The 23,890-nt window shown below is 32.7% G+C and overlaps 1 long non-coding RNA gene across 1 annotated transcript in view; it reads right to left on the bottom strand.

Annotated features, from left to right (window-relative positions):
• Positions 1 to 6,622: 6,622 nt before the first annotated feature.
• Positions 6,623 to 23,890, bottom strand: part of LOC148758351 (uncharacterized) — a 208,491-nt gene continuing 191,223 nt past the window's right edge. Inside the window, exons 2-3 of the long non-coding RNA XR_016020980.1 lie at positions 10,128 to 10,225; positions 6,623 to 7,761 (exon numbers count right to left, since the gene is read on the bottom strand). This is a non-coding gene — a long non-coding RNA (uncharacterized LOC148758351). The remainder of the gene's footprint in view (positions 7,762 to 10,127; positions 10,226 to 23,890) is intronic.

Raw genomic sequence — 23,890 nt, 5'->3', positions numbered from 1 at the left:
CTGTCAGGCAGGCTCACACTTAACCTTTAAAGATTTATTAAATTTTTACTTTTTTTTCCTACTTGCTTTTATAACTGTTATCTCTTTCCCTCACTCTCTGACTTATAGAGACACAGTTATGTGCTCCATTTCTCCTCATGGGATCTTCTTTGAAATTCAGTTCAGCTTATTGTTTTGCGTCCTTGGCCTGCTAGTGAGCTTTAAAAGCATTTGACTGCATAAATTACCCAGGTTTTACATTTAGTAGTGTAGATCTCTTGCAATATTCTACATCATAACCACAAGTAAAACTTTGAACATAGGTATATTTGGAATACAGTTTTTGACTATCCTCAGAATAAAAAGTATTTAAACAAATATTGAATTCTAATTAGTATGTGTGTATATTCATATTCTCTCTCCTTTTATAGTGAAACAACAATTTATTAATATAGAGGAAATGATACAGTTTAAAATTCACACTTTGGCAATCAACACACTAATTGGTTGAGAAAAGGAACACAGATTAATGCTAAAACTTTTGAGTGAAAGTTTGAGGAAAAAGATACAGTCTCAAAATATCTCCCCTGGAAATGTTTATAAATTACAAAAGCAAAAATAGAAATACCTGGCAAACACCACCTAAACCATGTGATAAAGTTGTCATAACAGCATTAAAACAGGATATGTGCCTCCTGGCAAGATTCACTGAAAATGACCTAACGCTTCTGTGATAATTCTGCCAAATATGAATTACTCTAATTTGATCAAGCGGAAATACTAAACAAACCCAATTATTGGACATTCTACAAAGCAACTGGATATGTCTTAAAACCTGTCAAAGGTATAAAAGACAAAAAAAAAAAAAAAAAAAGACTGATGAACTCTTCTAGATTATAGGAGGCTAAAGCGGCATGACATGCAGTGAATCACAGTTCCTGGACTGCAATAACTGTTTGCTCTAATCAGACATTATTGGGATGAGTTTGGTTTAATGTTTGTATAATAAGATCTGTAGTTTTGATGCTAGCATTATATCAATAATTTCCTGATATTGATTTACAACATGGTGGTTGTGGAAGAGAATGGCTTTTATCTTTATGATATATACAATAACTTATTGGGGTAATTAGATGTCATATCTGCAATTTATCCTCAATGGTTCAGAGAAAAATATTTACTTACATATATGAAAAGATAAAGAAAATGTAGGAAAGTAACTTTAGGAATCTAATTTGAGGTTATATAGAATTTCATCACCTTTTTCTTTTAATTTTTCTGTAAGTTTGCAATTACTTTACAATGGTGTAAATTTCTAATATTTGATAGTGGTAGATAGCACTAAGAAATAGAAATTTGCTCTATGTTTTCCTTTGCTTTTTTGTCTATTACTCCCAGCTTTATTGGGACATAATTGGCACATAACATTTTGTAAGTTTAAGTTGTACAAAGTGTTGATTTGATTCATTTATGCCTTGTAAGATGATTCCTACCTTAGCATTAGCTAACACTTTCATCCAGTCACATAGTTATTACTTTTTTGAAGTATGAACATTTAAGATCTACTTTCTTAGCAAAATACAAGTACATAATACAGTGTTATTAACTAATTTCTATGATGAACAGAGATTCCCAGAAGTTATTCATCTTATAACTGGAAATTTGTACTCTTTGACCTACAGCTCCCCAGTTCCCCTGCCCATTCTCTATTTCTATGAGTTCAACATTTTTAGATTCAACATATAAGTGATAGAATGGAGTTTTTGTCTTTCTCTGTCTGGCTTATTTCACTTAACATAAAGCCCTCAAGGCTCATCAAAGTTGTTGCAAGAAGCAGAATTTCCTTCTTTTTCATAGCTGAATAATATTTCTGTTTGTGTGTAAGACATCTTTATCCATTGACAGATACTTAGGTTGTTTCCATATCTTGACTACTGTAAATAATGCTGTAATGAATATGAAAGTGCAGATATCTCTTTAAGATACTAATTTTAATTTCTTTGCATATATACACAGAAGTGAAATTGCTGGATTATATGGTAGCTCTGTCCATTCTTTTTTTTTTTTGAGGAACCTCCATGTTGTTTTCCATAGTGGCTATACCAATTTGCAATCTCACCATCAGTGCAAAAGTGTTCCTTCTCTTCACATCCTCATCAACACTTGTTATCTTTTGTCTTTTTAATGATAGCCATTCTAATAGGTGTGAGGTAATATTTCATTGGGTTTTAGATTTACATTTTCACAATGATTGGTGACGTTGAAGACTTTTAATGTACCTGTTGGCCATTTGAATACTTCTTTGGAAAAATATTCAGTTCCTCTGCATATTTTTTTTTAACAGGTTGTTGTTTTTTTATTTATTTTATTTATTTTTTTAATTTTTTGCTTTAGAGGTGCATGAGTACTTTATATATTACATATTTGGGATATGTAATACCCATATATATAATATATATATATATATATACACACACACACACACACACACACACACACACACACACACACAATTTGCCAATATTTTCTTTCATTCTGTAGGTTGCCTTTACATTTTATTCATGGTTTCTTTCCCTGTGCAGCTTTTTAGTTTAATGTACTCCCACTTATATTTTTTCTTTTGTTGCTTCTGCTTTTAGTGTCACATTCAGGCAATTGCTGCTGAGACCAATGTCAAGGAACATTTTCCCTATGTTTTTTCCCTAGGAGTTTTATGGTTTCAGGATTTAAAATTAAGTCTTTAATTCATATTGAGTCCTTTTTTAAAAGTAGTGTAAGGTAAAGGTACGATTTCATCCTTCTGCATGTGATTAGCCAGTTTTCCCAATACCATTTGTTAGATTATCTTTCCCCATTGAGTGTTCTTGGCTCCCTTGTCAAATATTAGTTCCATTGGTCTTTGTGTTTATTTTTATGTCAGTACCATTCTGTTTTAATTACTGTAGCTCTGTACTATAGTTTGAAATTAGATAGTGTGACATCACTGGCTTTTTGTTCTTCTTTTCTCAGGATTGCTTTGGCTATTTGGGGTCATTTGTTGCTCCATACAAATGTTTAGATTGTTTTGTTAATTTCTGTTAAAAATGCCACTGGAATTTTATTGGGGATTGTATTGAATCTGCAGATGATTTTGAGCAGTATAGACATTTTAACAAGATGAATTCTTCAGATCTATAAACAAGGGACATCTTTCCATTTGTTTTATCCATTCTTCCATTTCTTTCATCAAAGTCTTGTAGTTTTCATTGCATAGTCATCTCACTTACTTGGTTAAATTTATTCCTAGGTATTTTATTGTTTTGATTCTATAGTAAATAAAATTATTTTCTTTGTGTTTTTCAGATGTGCTATTAGAATATAAAAACATAACTGATTTCTGTGTTGATTATATATCCTGCAACTTGACTGAATTCGTTGGTTAGCTCTAAGAGTGTTTTGGTGGAGACTTCATCATTTGCAAAGCTAATTTTACTCCTTTTCCTGTTTTGGTACCTTTTATTTATTTTTCTTGCATGATGGCTCAAAGACCTCCAGTTCTGTTTTGAATCAAAGTGGCAAGAGTGAGCACCCTTGTCTTTTTCCCTAATCTTAGAGGAAAAAGCTTTTAACATGTCACCATTGAGTATGATATTGGCTATGGGTTTGTCATAAATGGCTTTCATTTTGATGAGGTATGTTCTTCTATCTATAACCAATTTATTAACTTAAAAGGATATTGTGTCTTACAAAATGCTTTTTAAAAACAGCTATTGGTATAATCGTACACTTTTTATTTTTCTTCTATTAATGTGCTGTGGTATATCACACGTATTGATTTGTGTATGTTGAACCAACCTTTCATCTCAGGGATAAATCCCACTTGGTCATGATAATTGCCTTAATGTGCTGTTGAATTCAGTTTGCTAATATTTTGTTGAGAATTTTTGCAGCTATAGTCATCAGAGATATTGGTCGATAATTTTCTTATACTATCCTTTTCTGGCTTTGTTATCAGGTTAATGCTTGCCTCGTAAAATGAGTTTGGAATTCCTTCCTCTTCTACTTTTTGGAAGAGTTTGAGATGTACTAACTATTCATTCGTTTTCAAAAGTTTTATAGGATTCACCAATGAAACAATCTGGTCTGGGGTTCTGTGTTGGGAGGTTTTTGATTATTGATTCAATTTCCTAATTGGTAATTGGTCTGTTCAGATTTTCTATTTCTTTATGATTCAGTGTCAGTAGGTTTTATGTTTCTAGGAACTTACCCATTTCTTCTAGGTTATCCACTTTGTTCATACTATTCTTTCATGATTTTTTCCATTTCTGTAGTATCAGTTGTGACATCTCCTCTTTCCTTTCTGATTTTATTTGATTACTCTTTTTTTTTTTTTTTTTCTGAGTCTGGATAAAGGTTTGTCAATTTTCCTTTTCAAAAACCAGATCTTAATTTTATTGATAGTTTCTATAGTTTCTCTGGTCTCTATTTCATTTATTTTTGCTCTCATCTTTGTTATTTCCTTCCCTGTTCTAAGTCTGGGCTTAACTTGTTCTTCTTTTCCTAGTACTTTGATGTGTAAAGTGAGGTTATTTGAGATCTTTCTTGTGTCCTAATGCAGGTGTTTATCTCTATAAACTTATCTCTCATAAATGCTTTTGTAGCATCCTATAGGTTTTGACATGTTGTGTTTCCATTTTATTTGTGACAGTATTTTTTTTTTTTTTTTTTTGCATTGCCTTTTGATTTCTTCTTTGACTCATTGGTTGGTCAGGAGGATGTTATCTAATTTCCTAATACTAGTAGATTTTCCAGCTTTCCTATTATTACTAATTTCTAGTTTTATATTGCTGTGGCCAAAAAATACACTTGATATGATTTCAGTCTTCTCAATTTGCTGAGACTTGTTGTATTTCTTATCATATAGTTTGTTGTGGAGAATTTTCCATGTGCATTTGAGGAGAATGTGTATGCTGATTGTTGAATGGAATGTATGTAATTATCTGTTAGGTCCATTTGGTCTAATGTATGATTCAAGTGCAATGTTTCCTTGTTGATTTTCTGAATGATTTATCCATTGCTGAAAGTGGTTATTGAAGTCCCTTACTATTATTGTATTGTCTGTTTCTCCCTTCAGACCTGTTAGAATTTGCTTAATAAATTTAGGTGCTCTGATGTTGTATGCATACACAGAGGGTGCCAAAAAAAAATGTATACACATTTTAAGAAATGAAAAAAGTGTGTTAAAATTGTAATACTCAATATATACCAATAACAAAAGATGAATACAAGTCATGTGTATACCTTTTTTTGGCATCCTGGTATATTTACAATTATTATATCTTCCTGATGAATTGACCTATTTATCATTATATAATTACCTTCTTTGTTACTATTTTCGTCTTACAGTCTATTTGTCTATAAGTATAGCTGCCCCCACTTTGTTTTGGTTTCTACTTGTATAGAATAGGTTTTTCCTCCCCTTCATTAAAGAGCCTATGTATGTCTTTAAAGCTGTAGTGCGTCTCTTGTATGCAATGTATACTTGGGTTTTGTTTTTTATCTACCTACCTACCCACTCTGTGCCTTTTGATAGATGAAGTCAATCCATTAAGTTGAAAGTTATTATTGGTAGCTAAGGACTTAATATGATGGCATTACTAACTCACATCTGTTTGAGTTCTTTCTTTTTCCTATTGCTTCTTTTTTCGTGTATTTCTGCCTGCCTTTGTAAAATTGTGTGTTTTGTTTTTGTTTTTACGGTGGTATGCTCTGTTTCACCTTTATCTTTTGTTCTTCTACTCTAGGTTTATTTTTTGTGGTTACCATAAAGCTTAAATAATATATCTTACAGATAAAATAGTCCATTTTAAGCTGATAGCAACCTAATTTGGATTGTCTATAAAAACTTCACCCTTTTACTCCTCCCTTTTATATTTTTGATGTCATTATTTATGTCTTTTTACTCCATATATTTAACTAATTATAGTAGCTATCATTATTTCTAAAACTCCTTGATTGAGGAAGGGATTCATTAGGTGGAGTCTCTGTGTAGAGGCTGAGGAGGTATGGAGAAAAGCACAATTTGACCTTCTCCCCTGAATTAAGGTTGTTTTCACCTCTGATTCTAGCATCTACAAAAGTCCTCTGACTTACAAATTATTTGTCAGTTACTGATAAACTGCCTTACTTGTCTTGCATAAGCACTTAAAAAGCAAATTTTATTCATCCATATATTTTCCAGTAGGTTCTTGCTCCTTCATAACCGTAAAAAATATATTCTTGATTTATAAATCACTCATATCCTGAAGTATATATACATAGAATTTTAAAATACTTATTGTGTATTCTCAGTAAAGCCCATATGACTTAGGTCATATGGCTGTATAGCAATATATAAGCAATATTGATTTACAACAGTTGATTAATGCTATTATAAAAGGTTCATTTGGGTTGCTATTATAAAAGGTTCATTTGGGTAGTTAAGTTTAATATGTATTAAATTTTCCTTTCCCTTTTCACACCTAGATTTTTATGTTTGTTTACAAAATATTCTTTTTAACTCCTGATAACTATTTCCAAGCTCTTTTCTTAAGACTCAGAGAGAAACACTGTTTTTGTTTTGTATAAAACATTTTATATAAACAGGTACTTAGATTATGAAAATTCAGTATTAAAAGCATTTGTGTACACACACTGGAGACACAGACATGAATAAGATGCTAAAACAGATATTAAGAATCTCACAGTCCATCCTGGATGAACGGAAAGAGAGACACATTCACAAATAACTACCATCTAAGTCCATGGTGGTAAATGCTGCAAAACAACTATAAACATTTCCTGTGGGAGCAAAAAGGAAAAGGTGATTGATTGATCAATTGAGATTATGGATACTAAGAAAGAGAAGCCTTGCAAAAGATATGGCATTTGGTTTATACCTTTAAGGATAGTTATGTCAAGAAGGCAGAGAAGCGAAAAGGCTATTTTTGGCAGAGAAAGGAAAAAGCAAAGAAAAAAATTGCATGTTTTATTCAAGGGGCAGGGAATAGCATCCTGTTCCTGGAGTATAGAGGGCAAAGGAGAAGGAAAGTTCTTGGAGACAGCAGATTCTAATTATGAAAGGCATTGAACACAATACTGGGATTTAATTTCAATCTCTAGGAAATGGGAAACTATATAAGTTTAATGCATATAATGGAGACTCAAGAGAATATCAATATCATATTTATGCATTCTGAGAACTCATTGCTGAGATTCTAGAAAGCATATTTAATAAAGAAGCATTATATGGTGGTGAAACAATTATTTGATTCTCAAAATAGATTAGATTATGTAAGAGATATTGTTAATCTAGACCAGGGCAATGGTTTTTTAAAATATAGGTTAGTGGCAAAAGGGTAATCTGCATATTGTTGAGATAGTACTGTGAAAGACCTGGCTGGTCTTCCTTTGGCTCGATAGTCAAAGGAGGACTCCATGTTTTATAACTTTAGAGAATAAATAAAGGGAGATATAACAAAAAGAAATCAGGACTACAGAAAAGGGAAGAGGTGTCAGGAAAGAAAATGAGTTTGGTTTGAACATTATGGTAGAGTCTTTGATATGGGCCACAGAGCTAGCCACCTATTTAGTCTACATTTTCCATAATCCCTTGCAACTAAAGGGAGCACATAATGGATCTTTATGTACAAGGGAATATAAACAGAGTGATGTGTACCATTTCCAAGTCTGATTAAAACATCCTCCTGTGCATATTTCTTGTTCTTTCTCCTTCTGCCACTCAATGCAAGTGATTATGCTTCCCTAGAAAAAAGTAGACGATGTTTCAGTTTATGGATGAGGTATCTCAGAAAGAGACATATACTTACCTTGGACTGTAAGTGGTCAATAAATAAACCTCTATTGTTTTTGAGACATTAGGGATTATGTTGGTTTTGAAGCTTAGCCCAACTGTAGACAGATGTATTGAGTTTAAAATTCCAATACACAGTATATGCAGTACAACGTTCCATGAAAGATGAATAAGTGAGGTCCCAAGATTACACAGAGGAGAAGCACCTAATTCAGAATGAGAAGGCTGAGAAAACTTCTCAGAAATTTATTTTGAGATTGGGAGTTTGGTGAGATAGAAAATTATTGGGACACTCCTGAGAACAGGAGTCATAAGGCCAAGCTTTTTGTGAATTTGCATTCTTGGAAGAGAGACATCAATTAGTTGGTCTTACTGAGATGTATTAGTTTGCTTAAAGGTTAATTATTTGGTTAAAAGGTAGAATTATAAGCAGGTTTTTGAACCATAGGATCAAATAGGTCTTTACTTAAAGAATACAGGCTTTAATGATAATGGGTAAACTTTAAGCAAGCTCCCTTTCAGCCACCCATTCTCCCACACTAAGGGGTAAAGCAAGTAAACGGTCCCTAGACCAGAAAGAAAAAAAAAAAAAAAGTGATTTCTCACCACTCCAGTAAAGGAACTGCAGAGTCAGTCAACAGTAAAGCGTAAGAAAAAGTATTTTGACAACTAGGGTGCCAAAAGAAATTGAATTTTTCCTTCATTTTGTCAGAGAAGGAAACATAGTTTCTAGTGAGTGTAAGAATACAGCACAGACCAAATTCATCTTCTGTTAACTGAATTATCCTCCTTTGAATTTTATATAAATTTGAAAACCAAGTTTTTTTATCCAAAAAATAGGAAAACAGGTAGACCTGCTATTGGGATTACATTAAATCTATGTATCAGTTTATGTAGGACTGACATCTTTATAGTATTGAATCTTTCAATCAATAAACATCGTAAGTCCCTATACTTAGGCTTACTTTAATAGTTCTTGTTAATGCTACGCTACTTTTTTTTTTTATTCATATAGAGTAGCGGTTCTCACTCAAGGACAGTTTTATAGTGGTGCTATTGAAAAAATATCTGAAGTAAAGATACTGTGCATACTTTATTAGATTTATTTCTAGAAGTTTGACCTTTTTTCTATTGTAAGATGCCTAACATTTTATCTACTTAATTGATAACTTTTTAAAATGTCATTTTCAGTTGTTTATTGCTGAAATACACATGTAATTGATTTTTATACTTATCATCTTTTATCCAGTAACCTTGCTAAGTTCACTTATTAATTCTAAGTTTATTTGTTCATTCTTTTGGATTTTGTCTATTCACAGTCATATCATTTATCAATAATGACATAGCTGTATCTTTTTCTTTAATTCTTATATAACTTATCTCTTTTCCATGTCTTATAACACTGGTTTAAGATCTTTAGTACAATGTTTAATAGCTGTGTTACAAGCTGACAGCCTCATCTTAGTCCCAATCTATGAGTGGAAAGTTTGCAATATTTCACCATTAAGTATAATGTCTGCCTTTTTTTTAAAAAAAAATACAAGTACCACTTACCAGATTAAGGAAATTACCTTATATTCCTAATTTAAGAGTTTATTTCATAAATGAGTACAGACCTTTTCAAATACTATTTACACATCTACTAATATGATCATATGATATTTATCCTTTATTAACTTAATGTGCTTAGTAAATATGTACATCTCCTTATATAGTTTTTCCAGACAATTGGATGTCACATATTTAGTTTTAAAATTAGAATCAAAACCCACTGAAATTCTTCACATGGAAGATTTTCATCTACATTAGAAATTTTGGTTTCACAATCACATAACATTGGAAATATTTTAAACACCCATTTTACAAAATGCTTTTTCCTATGTATGAGTTTCTCTCACATTTACTTTTTTGCTTATTTTCAAAATGTTAGTTTTAACTCTAAGATAAAATGTTAACTTTCCAGGTTGACTATCCAAAACTTTGATCATACATTTTCTTGGCAAGTCTGAATAAACAAGCATATCATGGACTGCCAATAAATATCAATTGATAGCATTGTTAGGGAGGGCAGGTTGTCTGTATCAATCAAAATTACTATGTTTACATCCTTTGACCTAATAGTTCCACTTTTGAGAATTTAAACAGTAAATCTACTTACACATTTTCAAAATAATATGTGTAAGTCATTGCAGCTGTATTTGTTATAGCAAAAGTTTGGAGATAACTCGTGTATCAGGATAGGCTAGGTTATGTGAAAGTAACAAATACCACCGAAATCTTAATGATTTAAAATGGTAAAGTTTTATTTATTACTCACCCTGTATGCTCAGTAAGGGTCTTTGCATGGATATTACTTAAAGAATTCTCCCACTAGAATCAAGCTTATGGGACAAGAACTGTCTGGAACATTGAGGGCTGCAGTGACAGAAGAGAAAAAGAGAATGTCAAAGTATGCCCTATGATATAAAATTTCTGACTACATCAAATCTACTCATATTTCCTTGCCCAAAGCAAGGCATATGGCCAATTTTGGCCCTAATGAGAGAAGGAATTAAAACATAATTCTATTCCATGGTAGGAAATTGGTCAACTGTAATTGTATCTACCCTAGTCTGCTCTTCAGATCAGCAAATCTTTGGTTTTCTCCCCCTCTCATTTACACACTCACTTCCTCCAAAATGAAACTACCCAAACCTTGCACCCATTTACTGCTTTGAGCTCAAAACCGTAGGTCTCAGTCATTCCAACATTTCATCACATCCAGGTACCCTCTGCCAGACCAACCGGATACACAGCAGTGAAATGAGAACAGCATACCTGCTGTGAACACTTCCATCCAGATGGAGAAATATTAAGGAACATACAGCAATAACTCTGTACGGGAATTTAGCAATGCCAATTCATGCTGGTCATATACAGAAATGAGCTTCTATCCTGGCAGTGGGAAATACTTCTTGATAGGGCTCTGATTTGTCTTTCTAAGAAGATTCCCTGCCCCTTGTTCTTCATGGTCCTTGAATCTACCCTCTGGGAGTTCATTCTTTTGCCATTATCTTCCTAGGCTACCCCTGAAGAAGGCATGTGACAATATAACTTTTTTATGTGGTAATAGCTTTCACAGCCCACTTTCTGCCCACAGAGAGTTGGAAGCACAATAGTCTATTTTAGTCCACGCTAGTGCTTCTCTTGAAAGTATAATCTCTCAAATAATTTATTGACCTCATATTTATTTTATTTCAATCAGCATTATGTACAAACAGCCACATACACCATGTCTTCTCAAGACATACTCAATTGCAGATACCTTGCGTTGTCAGGTTTTTTCAAGTCACATTCTTAGTCTTTTCTTAACTAAATCATCTGTGCAATGAAAAGAATGTACTGTCTGCCACTTAATCTGTTCAGATATTTTAACAACTGTTACATGATCTTTTCTACAAGGCTGATTTCAAACACTTGTTCTCTTAATTTTTCTTTTTACTACTAGAAATCACGATACAATTTCCTCTTGCAAACCTCAATTCCTAACTTTCAGCACTGTCTCTCTCCCTTTTAATTTCTCCTTTCAAATTGCCAATTTCTGCCCTGGGCTTATCTCTTCTTGTAATTCCTTTTCAAGTATAGTCAATGGGAGACAACTCACTACTCCATTCTGTTTTCCAACCTACTTACCAAATTATAGAGGTCATTATTGACTTTCCAAGTTATTGTAGGTAACAGGCAGTTTTATCACTACTCCAACACATAATGTAGACCTTATGCCTTCCAGCTTTAACAACACTTTTCTTGCCACTGCATTACGAACAAGGATGCCAATAAATATAATTTCTATATTATGGTAGCACACAAACTTTGGTACCATTTTTCAGATCAACAATGATTGTCTAGGTAATGCTATGGTAACAAATGAAAACACTCTTTATGGATTTTAGCAATAAAAGTATATATCGTTTCCACAAAGTGTTTGTCATGGGTCCTAATTTACCTACACCTTCTAGATACCAGTTTGAAAAAGGCTGAAACATTTGGAATTATACTGGTTTTATTGTCTGATTAAGAAGGAGAAAGAAAGGTAGGGGGAAGAAGCACCATGGCAAAGCATTGCCTGTCTTTTGAAGTTTCTACCATCAGTGACTTAATGTCACTGTCACTCATATTTCATCAGTCAAAACAAGACAGGGCCAGGTCTTTCTTCACAGGGACAAAAAAGTATGATCCCTGGATTGGAAATGGATATTGGTGAACATTTTCAATGCCTACCACAAATTTCACCAATAGAGAATTAGAAATTAATTATGGTAAAACCATACAAATATCTAGCAGCCATTTTTTAAAAAGAATAAAGATGTACTGTATGCATTAATATAGAAAGATTTCCAAGATTAGTGTTATTTGAAAGAAATTAAAGTTTTGTGCAGTATGTGTAAATACTCTTGTGTGAAAAGATAGGGAGATAAAAATACATATTCTGATTTTTTTATATGATCATAAAGAAAGCCTAGAAGAATACATAAGATACTGGCTAGATGAAATATAAAAAGGGGAAGTAGACTATTCACTCTTTAGTACTTTCTGTTTTTGCATTTTGAACCACATAATGTATTTCCTACTCAAAATTTCTTTTAAAAAGACCACGCTATATTTTGAAGGGACAAAATAATTTTTCTTTTACATTTAGGTAGAACTACGTACTTACTGGATAGCATATTACTGACAACTACAACATCACAGAAAATGTCAGCTCATTTACAACACCCGGCTTCGTGAAAAGAAAATGTTCCATTTATCTTTAACTCTTCCCATTCCTTTTATGTTCTTCACCACAATGTTCCGGTAACCTTTTTAAGATAACACATTGCAAAGCCATTCTTCATGTCATTAATAGTAATACCTTCAAAATATGATATAAAGGTCTTATTTTTATAAAACTAACCACAGTGATGATACCCCATAGTATTCTGTTCACTTTGGGCGTCCACAGACAGTATCACCCACTTTTCAAAAGTTCACTTTAAGTCACTTCACTTTTACGAAAGACCTACATTAACACCTATTTTCACTAACTGAAAGGAATCAGATAATTTTCACGTTTGCTTAGAAAGGCAAAAAAGGGAAAATAGCTTTGAATATTTATTTTGCAGCGAGCCATTATTAGACGCAGCACCCGGAGCTGCGAGAGTGACACTGCCAAGCTCCTTCTCTGTGAAATACACTAAGCATCAAGCTACCCTTGCTTTGAATGATGTAAGAAATGCATTTCAGGTATATAGTTGTGGCTGGAAACAGACACTGGATTCTTTTTTAAAGCCAAGGTAAAACTATCCAATATGGATGATGACATTTGCAAATTTTTACCTTAACATATTTTGTTACAAATAAAAAAAAATTGTTATCAAGTCATTTTTCTGATATTTTAGCATACTATGAAAAAAATAATTTGTCATAACTTTCATTATGAAAACAGTCTGTGTCACACAATTTGAGATTGGTTTTGAAAATCATTCAGTAGTTTCCCACCACTGTATAGCAAAACTCCCAAACTAAGTACAGTTGACCTTGAACAACATGGGTTTGAACTGCATAGGTCTATTTAACGTAATTTATTTTTTCAAAAAATATACAATCAGCCCTCCAGATCCCTGGTTTCACTTCTAAAGATTCAACCAACAACAGATTAAAATCAGTATTTTTCAATTTCAACAGGGTACCGACTGTATATATTGTTCTACACCATTTTACTGGTTTGTAAGGGACTTGAGTGTCCATGGATTTTGGTGTGTGTGTGGGGGGCAAGGGGTTGTAAGTTTTGGTGAGTCAAAGTTATACACAGATTTTTTTTGACACTGTGGGGGCCCAGTGCCCCTAATGCCTGCATTGTTCAAACGTAAATTGTATATTGTTTTAAGTACATTTAGTTAGTACATTAAATTACATCGAATACATTTGTTTCTTTAAATTTCAAAAATGTTTTCTTCTTTTCCAACACTAGATGCTGACTAAAATATGCAACTAGTTAGGTGCCATATTGTTTAATGTATATTTTCAGGATTTTTTACTCAGCTGGAGAAAAAAATAACAAATAACAAATTCAACACGTATTTATGATAAAAACTCAAAAAAGTGGGTATGAAGGAATTTACTTCAACATAATAAGGACTATATATGATAAGCCTATAGCTAACATATTCAATGGTGAAAAGCTGTAAGCTTTTCCCCTGGATCAGGAATAAAACAAGGATGAACACCATAGTATTGGAAATCTTAGAGCAACTAGTCAAGAAAGAAAATAAAAGTCCTCCAAATTGAATAGGCACAAGTAAAACTTCACTATGTGCTGATGACATGATATTATACATCTATAAAACTCTAAAAACTCCATCAAAAAGCTGTTAAAACTAATGAACAAATTCAGTAAATTTGCAGGATACAAATGTAATCAATACACAAATCTGTTGCATTTTTATACACTAATAATAAACTATCAGAAAGAGAAATTAAAATAATACCATTTATAATTGCAGCAAAAAGAATGACATATCTACAAATAAATTTGACCAAGGAAGGGAAAACCCTACATATTAAAAACTAAAAGACATTAATGAAAGAAATTGAGGGAGATGCACATAAATGGAAAGATATTCCATGCTCATGGATTGGAAGAATTAATATTGTTAAATTGATCATATTACCCAAAACATATATTCAATGCAATCCTTATCAAAATTCCAATGGTATTTTTCACAGAAATAAAAGTCTTAAAAATTGTATAAAACCATAAATGACCGAAATAACCAAAGCAATCTTGAGAAAGGTAACAAAGCTTGAGGCATCATGCTCCCTGATTTAAAATATATTAGAAATCTATATAAATTAAATCAGCATGATATTAGCATAAAAAAGACACATAGATTAATGAAATAAAATAGCCCAGAAATAAAGTCATGCATGTAAGGTCAATTAATTTATGACAAAAAAGCCAATAATACACAATGGGGAAAGGACTGTCTCGTCAGTAAATCATGTTGGGAAAATTGAACATCCCTATTAAAAAAAACTGAAATCAAACTACTATATTACACCATACACTCAAATTAAATTAACTCAAAATGGATTTTTAAATCCTTGAACATAAGATTTAAAACCATAAAATTGCAAGAAGAAAACATAGTCAGTAAGCTGCTTGATACCTATACGTCTTGGCAATAATTTTTGAATTCCACACCAAAAGCAAAAACAATAAAAACAAAAATAAACAAGTGGGATTACATCAAACTAAAAAGCTTTGTTACATAAAAGGAAACCACCAACAAAATGAAAAGGCAACCTACTAAATAGGAGAAAATATTTACAAATCATATATCTGATAAGTGGCTAAAATCCAAAATATTTAACAGCATTCATACAACTCAATATCAAAAATACAAACAATCTGATTAAAAATGGGCTGGAGATCAAAACAAAACATTTTTCTGAGGAAAACATACAGGTGGCTAACAGGTACATGGAAAAATGCTCTACATATTTAAACATCAGGGAAATGCAAATCAAAATCACAATTAGATATCATGTCACACCTATTAGAATGGTTATTATTAGAAAGACTAAAATTAACATGTGTTGAATATGTGGAGAAATGAGAACCCTTGAGCATGCCTGGTGGGAATCTAAATTGGTGGAACCACTATGGAAAACAGCATGGAGTTTCCTCAAAAAATCAAAAATAGAAGTACCACATGTTCCACAACTTTTTTCCAAGTCAAGTTGTTGTCCTTTCAATCTTAGTTGTGGAGGGTGCTGTTCAGCTTCAAGTTGTTGTCCTTTCTTTTTAATTTTAATTTTATTTTATTAAATTTATTGGGGTTACAAGTGTTAGTAAAATTACATAGATTTCAGGTGTACAAGTTGTTGTCCTTTCAGTCTTATTTGTGGAGGGCACAGCTCAGCTCCTGGTCCATTTGCCGCAATCCGCCATTCTTAACCCACACCAAAATCAAGGAAGTAAGTGGTAAATCTGGTATCCACAATAGCTGATTCGATCACAGAAATTGTGTTTTTCGCCACTTTGTATATGGAATCATCACCCAGGCTGGGAAGTTCTTATTTTCTTCATCTACGGTTTGTCCCACACAAAGAAGTGTGCTCCAAAATCCTGGTTTTGAATTTGGATGCAACTGTAATGTCAGGTTGTATTGTCTTTCTTTGGGAAGTAAGTGAACACATTTTTAATTAAATGTGGAACCACTGCAAAAGTTTGAGAAATATGTGCTTTTCAGGACTATGCATTTTTTTTAAAATAACTTTTTATTTCAGAACAGTTTTGGATTTATAGAAAAATTGTGAAGATAATAGAGTTCTGATACAGCCCATGCCCAGTTTTCCCGATGTAACATCTTGCATTAGTATGGCACGTTTGTCTCAATTAGCGAAATAATATTTGTTCATTATTATAAACTAAAGTCCATGCCTTATTCAGATTCCCTGAGTTTTTACCTGGTGATAATCCCATTTAGGATATCACATTGCATTGAGTTGTCATGTCTTCTTAGGCTCTATTTTGGCTGTGACGGTATCTCAGACTTTCCTTGTTTTTGATGACTTTGTCAGTTTTAATGAGTACTGGTCAGGTATTTTGTAGAATCTCTCTCAATATAGAGAGTTGTCTGATGTGTTTTTCATGATATGAAATGGTTATGGGTTTTCAGGAGAAACACCACAGAGGTTAAGTACCATTCTCCTCACATCAAGGATATACATTATGAACATGATTCATGACTGTTGATGATCACCTTTATCACCAAAGCTTAGGTAGTGTTTGTTAGGTGTCTCCACCACCGTAAACTTACTCCCCCACCTCCCATACTGTCTGAAAGAAATTCAGTATTGTGTAGCACAAACTTAAGGTTTAGTTTTGTAAGAACTGCCAACTGTCTTCCAGAATGACTACTAATATTTTGCATTTTCACCATCAATGAATGAGTTAATGTTGCTCTGAATCCTCACCAGCAATTGTTATTGTTAGGTTTTTGGATTTTGGCCATTCTAAAGGTATATATATATATATATATATATATATATATATATATATATATATATATATATATATATATAAATATATTTCAGAGATACAAAAGAATGAACTCTTGCTATTTGTAACAACAGGAATGACCTCAAGGGCATTATACTAAGTGAAATAAGTCAGAAAAAGGTAAATATCATATGATCTGTCTTATATGTGGAATCTAAAAATAAATCATTCTCATAGATACAGAGAACAGATGGGTGTTTGCCACAGGCAAAGGTTGAGAGTGGGAGAAATGAGCGAACTGTTTTTGTTTTCAGTAGTTTAAATAAATTGAAAAAGAAAGTTTATAAATTCAAAAGACTTAGAATAGAAAACACAATACTGAAGAAGTTGAAGGATTGACACTACACAATTTTTAAAGATTTTACTATAAACTTATGGTACTCAAGCCAGCCATGGTATTGGCTGAAGAAAAGATGTGTAGATCAATGGAACAGAATAGAGATGCCAGTAATAGACCTATGCAAATATAATCAACTAATTTTGACATACGAACAAAAGCAATTAAATGAAGAAAGGATAGTCTTTCAAAAATAATTGGGCATTTGAACACAAATATGAAGTTAAACATAAACCTTATACCTTACATAAAATCAAATCAAAATGGATCAATATTCTAGAAACTATACTCTAGAAATAAAGAATATAAAAATTAAATAAAATGTACAAGTATTAAAAAATTTTAGAAAAAATAAGAAACAGGAGAAATCTATATGATCTTGGTGCAAAGTTTTAAGATACAATACAAAAGTACAATTCATGAATGAAAATACTGATACATTGGACTTTATTAAAATCTAAAATTCTCTGTGAAAATCATTGATAAGACAATATAGAGATCAGCCACAAACTATGAAAAAATTTTGCACAGTACATTTCTGATAACAAATTTATATCCAAAACATACAAACACTTAAAGCTCAATAAGAAAATCAACAAGCCAGCTTAAAAAGGTACAGTATCAGACGAGACATATCACCAAAGAAGATATAGAGCTGGTTAATAAGCATATGAAAATACATTCGAACAAGACAAACAAATAAAGAAACAAAAACTCATAGACACAGACAACAGTTTAGTGGTTACCAGAGGTAATGTGGAGGGGCTGGTAGAAGAGGGTAAAGGGGGACAAATATATGGTGACGGAAGGAGAACTGACTCTGGGTTATGAACACATATGCACTATATAGATGATGCATTATAGAATTGTAAACTTAAAACCTATGTAGTTTTGTTGACCAATGTGACCCAAAAAAACTTTAATTAAAAAAAGAAAATACAAACAAAATCACTTGTCATTAGAGAAATGCTAATTAAAAATACCACGAGATACCAGAACATACCTTTAGAATGGCAAAAGTCCAAAAATCTAACCATAACAATTGCTGGTGAGGATTCAGAGCAACATTAACTCATATTCATTGATGGTTAAAATGCAAAATATTAGTAGTCATTTTGGAAGACAGTTGGCAGTTCTTACAAAACTAAACCTAGTTTTTCCATATGATCAAGTAATCACACTGCAAAGTATTTACCTAAATAAGTTGAAAACTTACATCCACACAAAAAACATAAATATTAATGGTTACAGTAGCTTTATTCATTATGACCAAAAACAGGAAACAAGTAAGATGCTCTTCAATAGGTAAACAAATAAATAAAATGTCATACTACTTAGCTATAAGAAGGCGTGAGCGATCAAGACATACAAAGACATGAATGAAGCTTAATTATATAATGAGTAGTGAAATAAACAAGGCTGTATGTTATATGATTCTATTTATGTGGCATTTGTAAAAAGTAAAACTATAGAGGCAGTAAACAGATCAGTGATTGCCAAAATTTCAGGATTGGGAGAGGTCTGGAACATTGGATAGGCAAAGCACAGGGAATTTTTAAGGAATTTTAATCTATTTTATGTACTACTTTAATGATAGATATATACACTATGCATTTATCAAAACTATTAAAACTTTATAGTACAAAGAATGAGTCTTAAATATGAAAATACTTAGAAAGTAGAGGTTCCCAGGATAGAAAACAGAGTGTGAACCAAAAATTTAAGTATAGTATAAATATATAAAACAACCTAAAGTGGGCTGGAGGAAAAGATGCTCACCTAAGTAACTTTGGAAATGAGTGGATTCTGTAAGACAACAGGCAAAAAGAACTATAATAAGCACTGTACTCTAGTTGATAAAGTTGTTCCCCAGGGAAGTATGAGTAAACAATTCTGAAACCACCATACATTTATACTGGAACTAAGCAAGCAAATGAATTATGCATGATAGGAGCTGGGTTTCTCATTTTTGGAATTCAAGGGTACAGTGAAGCAAGGAGTGAAGACTAGAATGATCCATGTGGTAATGGATTAGAGTTGGAGACACCAGTATGGAATCTTGTTTAACTTAATACAGTGATAGATGTTTATATAGAGAGCTTTTATAGATATGTGTATATACACCAGTTAGTATACTATTTATACACACACAAAAAACATATCCTTCTTCACTCTGTCAACAGACAGGGCCTAGAAAAAACTGGTACCCCAGTACCAACAAGCATACTTAGCACCTAGACCTTTGTTTCTAACACCATTCTCTAATTAAAAGAACTAAGCTCCTTTGGAAAAATGGCTGATTCTTTTACTATGGCAGGGAACACAGGAAATGAGCATGGGGCATATTGTAATGCCGGAAAGTAAAAGTACTCTAGGGAAAAAAAAATGACTATAAAGGGGGTATGTCAAGGGACACAGGACCCAACTTAAAGAGCGCCCGATTGCCAAAGCTGGAATAATTTGAGTGGAAAAAGGTGATATTAAATTATAATTCAAAGTATAAAATAAATGTTTATGAGTCTACACTACTATAAGTAAGTAATCAAAAATAAATTAATAGAGAATAGACAAATCTCCCTTGGAGAAGAATTCTACATAGTTTATGTAGATAACTCATTTTCATGGAGGTAGAGTATAACTCCCTAGTACTTAAGTTTGTGCTACACAATACTGAGTTTCTTTCAGACGGTATGGGGGTAGGTGGGGGAGTAAGTTTACGGTGGTGGAGACACCTAACAAACACTACCTAAGCTTTGGTGATAAAGGTGATCATCAACAGTCATAAATCATGTTCATAATGTATATCCTTGATGTGAGGAGAATGGTACTTAACCTCTGTGGTGTTTCTCCCGAAAACCCATAACCTAAATCACATCATGAAAAGCACATCAGACAGCTCTCTATATTGAGAGAGATTCTACAAAATACCTGACCAGTACTCATTAAAACTGACAAAGTCATCAAAAACAAGGAAAGTCTGAGATACTGTCACAGCCAAAATAGAGCCTAAGAAGACATGACAACTCAATGCAATGTGATATCCTGAATGAGATCATAATTAGGTAAAAACTCAGGGAATCTGAATAAGGCATGGACTTTAGTTTATAATAATGAACAAATATTATTTCGCTAATTGAGACAAACGTGCCATACTAATGCAAAATGTTACATCGGGAAAACTGGGCATGGGCTGTATCAGAACTCTATTATCTTCACAATTTTTCTATAAATCCAAAACTGTTCTGAAATAAAAAGTTATTTTTAAAAAATGCATAGTCCTGAAAAGCACATATTTCTCAAACTTTTGCAATGGTTCCACATTTAATTAAAAATGTGTTCACTTACTTCCCAAAGAAAGACAATACAACCTGACATCACAGTTGCATCCAAATTCAAGACCAGGATTTTGGAGCACACTTCTTTGAGTGGGGCAAACCGTAGATGAATAAAATAAGAACTTCCCAGCCTGGGTGATGATTCAATATACAAAGTGGCGAAAAACACAATTTCTGTGATCGAATCAGCTAATGTGGATACCAGATTTAGCACTTACTTCCTTGATTTTGGTGTGGGTTAAGAATGGCGGACTGTGGCAACTGGACCAGGAGCTGAGCTACGCTCTCCACAACTAAGACTGAAAGGACAACAACTTGACTTGGAAAAAAGTCCTGGAAGTCCACACTGTTTCCCAATAAAGTCCTGTTCCCCTTCCCCAATAAAATCTTAAAAAAAAAGAATGGAGGATTGCTTTGCAGAAATTACCATAGGGCAAGAACAATCACAGCTCTTTTTTTTACATGCTAATCTGTCAATACACCTTCCTTTAAGGTTTAGTAGAACTAAGGGCAATTTGCATTTGGTCTACCCCAGAGGCCTTGTTGAATCACAATTCCTGTTCTATAGCTTAGTCTAGAGATTGTTTTGGTTAGCAATGGGTTTTGGTGTTCTGGCCAATGCTACCCTACTCAACTCTGCAATCAAGAACTCAGCGTAAGGTCTTCAGTTTTGGCTTCTAAGAAAGTTCAAAACAGAGTAGCCTAGGATGGGTAGGTATATTCCCTCCTTTACCCCAAAGCTAGATCCCTTTAGATGACTCCTTCCAACCTGGCAATTTTCAAGGCTGTTACAACCAAGAATATGCCACAAAGGAAGATTGAGAGGGATATGGTAGACAGTACAGTAAGTAGATTCATTACTTGTAAATTATTGAATAAATTACTGCACCCAAGAGGAAGTAAGGTTTGGAAAGACTAGGCCTGCATTAAGGCACCATCTCCAAAACTGGGGAACCAGACAGCCACATCTGAAATATGCTAACTGAAAATGAATAACATCATGGATCCTTTTACACAGCAATATTGAAATTAATGCTAAGCAGGCAAAAGCAGGTGATATCCACTACCAGTATCATCGCTTATTATCTAAAGTATTATTCAATAAAATATGAAATTCAAGCCTTGGCTTCTATGTCATGGCTATTCTTTTGGGAAGTCGGTATTGAAAGGCCATCTTCTGTTTACTTTGATCAAGTTTATACTGCTACAATACATCTGAAAATAATTTGTTCATACTGCTCCACTGACTCCCCAGAACAATATGAGAACTCATTAGGTTATAGCTGTGAATCGTATGTTGTATTTATGAGGATAGTGACATTTAAGTGTAATTTACAGTGTTATTCTTACTGAATAATTTCCTTGTGACCTGTGTTCTAAAAACTTCCACTTGTTCCTGTTTATAGCTAATGATAAAATGTCATTCAAGAGACAATTGAAAAAAGATTTAAAGCAGATGTTAAACTGAATAGCTATAAGGCTCACTTTGAAGTGACTGATAGAAAAAAAACAATGAAAATAATTTGAGCATGGAACAAAAAAGCATTGATATAAATTTGTAAAATAAATAATTTTTCAATAAAAATTCTAAAGTAGAAATATGTGTGTTTTCACACATAGCTCAGAGATCACATAAGTGCCAAAAGAAGTGACAGTTGCTGAAATAAATGTGTTTTTTATGAAAAGCAAAGTAATAAAACAAGCACAATAGATGCATAAAATGGGTAAATTTTCAGTGTATTAGTTATTGCTGCCTCAGGGCAGCTGTAAATTACAAACTTGTTTTTAACTTTTTTTTTTTTATATATATTCATGAATTTATTCTGGATCTGTTATTCCTTCCACAGACCTTGTGATTTGACCCTTTGCTGATTTATAATCTTCTTTAAAGTTTATAAAGCAAAGGGTACCAGATATCTGGATAGAAAAATTTGTATAAAAACTAAAATGTAGGTAGATGAGATATTAACTTTGGGAAATATTGTTAAAAAATAAAAGTTAAAAAAGTCTAAGTGTAAAATTTTATTTCATCTCCCTTTATCCAAAAATAAATTTTTAACAAATATAAAACTTACTATTTTGCTTTTTTCTTTCAAAAAGGAGCACTGCTACATACAATGACTTATTCATCCAGCCATATTGGTCAAAGTGATTAACTCTGCAGTGAACACATTGGTGATGAGATGTAGAGAACGACTGTAAATTAAATGCTTTTATAGCATGGAAATGAATATTTCAGACAGAAGAGTCATTTTATTGTCTTAAATGGAAGCCTACATATTTCACCCTAGCTCCTGGAGCTACAGAGAACAGAGAAAATGCACCTCTGAATGGAGTTATCCCTAGAGGACTACACACCCTAAAGTTCTTACCTGGCATGCATTTATGTAGTTGTAATTAGGAATTAGAACAAAAATGGCATGAACTATTAAAAATGTTCAATTTCTCATCATATAAGCAGAAAATCAGTACATAGGACTGAACTTTAAATAATATCAAAGATACAAATTGTAAGAGAGAAATAAGTTAGATAAACTTAACCCTACAATTAATGCATCATACTTTCTTTTCCCAGGCTTATTGAGGTATGACTGACAAATGAAAATTACATATATTTGAGGTGTTTTGATAAATGTATACACTATTAAATGATTACCACAGTCAAGTTAATTACTATATCCATCATCTCACATAGTTATGTGTGTGTGTGTGTGTGTGTGTGTGTGTGTGTGTGTGTTGAGAACATTTCAGATCTACTCTCATAGCAAATTTCAAGATATAATGTATTATTCACTGTAGCCACCATGTTTATACATTAGGTCTCTAGAACTTATTCAACTTATAACTGAAAATGTGTACCCTTTGATCAATATCTTGCTTTTTCTCCCACCTCCTAGACTGGCAACCACCATTCTATTCTCTGTTGCTAAGAGTTGAACATTTTCTCTTTGACTTCCCATATAAATAAGGTCATGCAATATTTGTCTTTCTGTGTCTGGCTATTGCACTTAATATAATGCCTTTCAGGTTTATTTATACTGTGACAAATGGCAATATTTCATTCTTAAGGCTAAACAGTACTCCATTATGTGTGGATAATTAGATAGCTAGAGAGATAGACAGATATCACATTTTCTTTATTCCATCAGTTGATGAACAGGTTGTCTCCATATATTAGTGGCTGTGAAAAATGTTGCAATGAACATGCCAGTGCAGATGTCTCTTTGAAATATTGATTTTATTCCGTTAGGTATATAGCCAGAAGTGAAACTGGTGGATGATATAGTAGTTCTATTTTTAATTTCTTGAGGAGCTTCCCTATT

Source organism: Rhinolophus sinicus, chromosome 4, assembly GCF_057876585.1.
Source record: "Rhinolophus sinicus isolate RSI-liver-muscle chromosome 4, RSI-T2T, whole genome shotgun sequence".
In the NCBI taxonomy this organism is placed as follows: domain Eukaryota; kingdom Metazoa; phylum Chordata; class Mammalia; order Chiroptera; family Rhinolophidae; genus Rhinolophus; species Rhinolophus sinicus.
The sequence above is the reverse complement of the archived record's forward strand: the minus strand, read 5'-3'. Positions and strand labels throughout refer to the sequence as shown.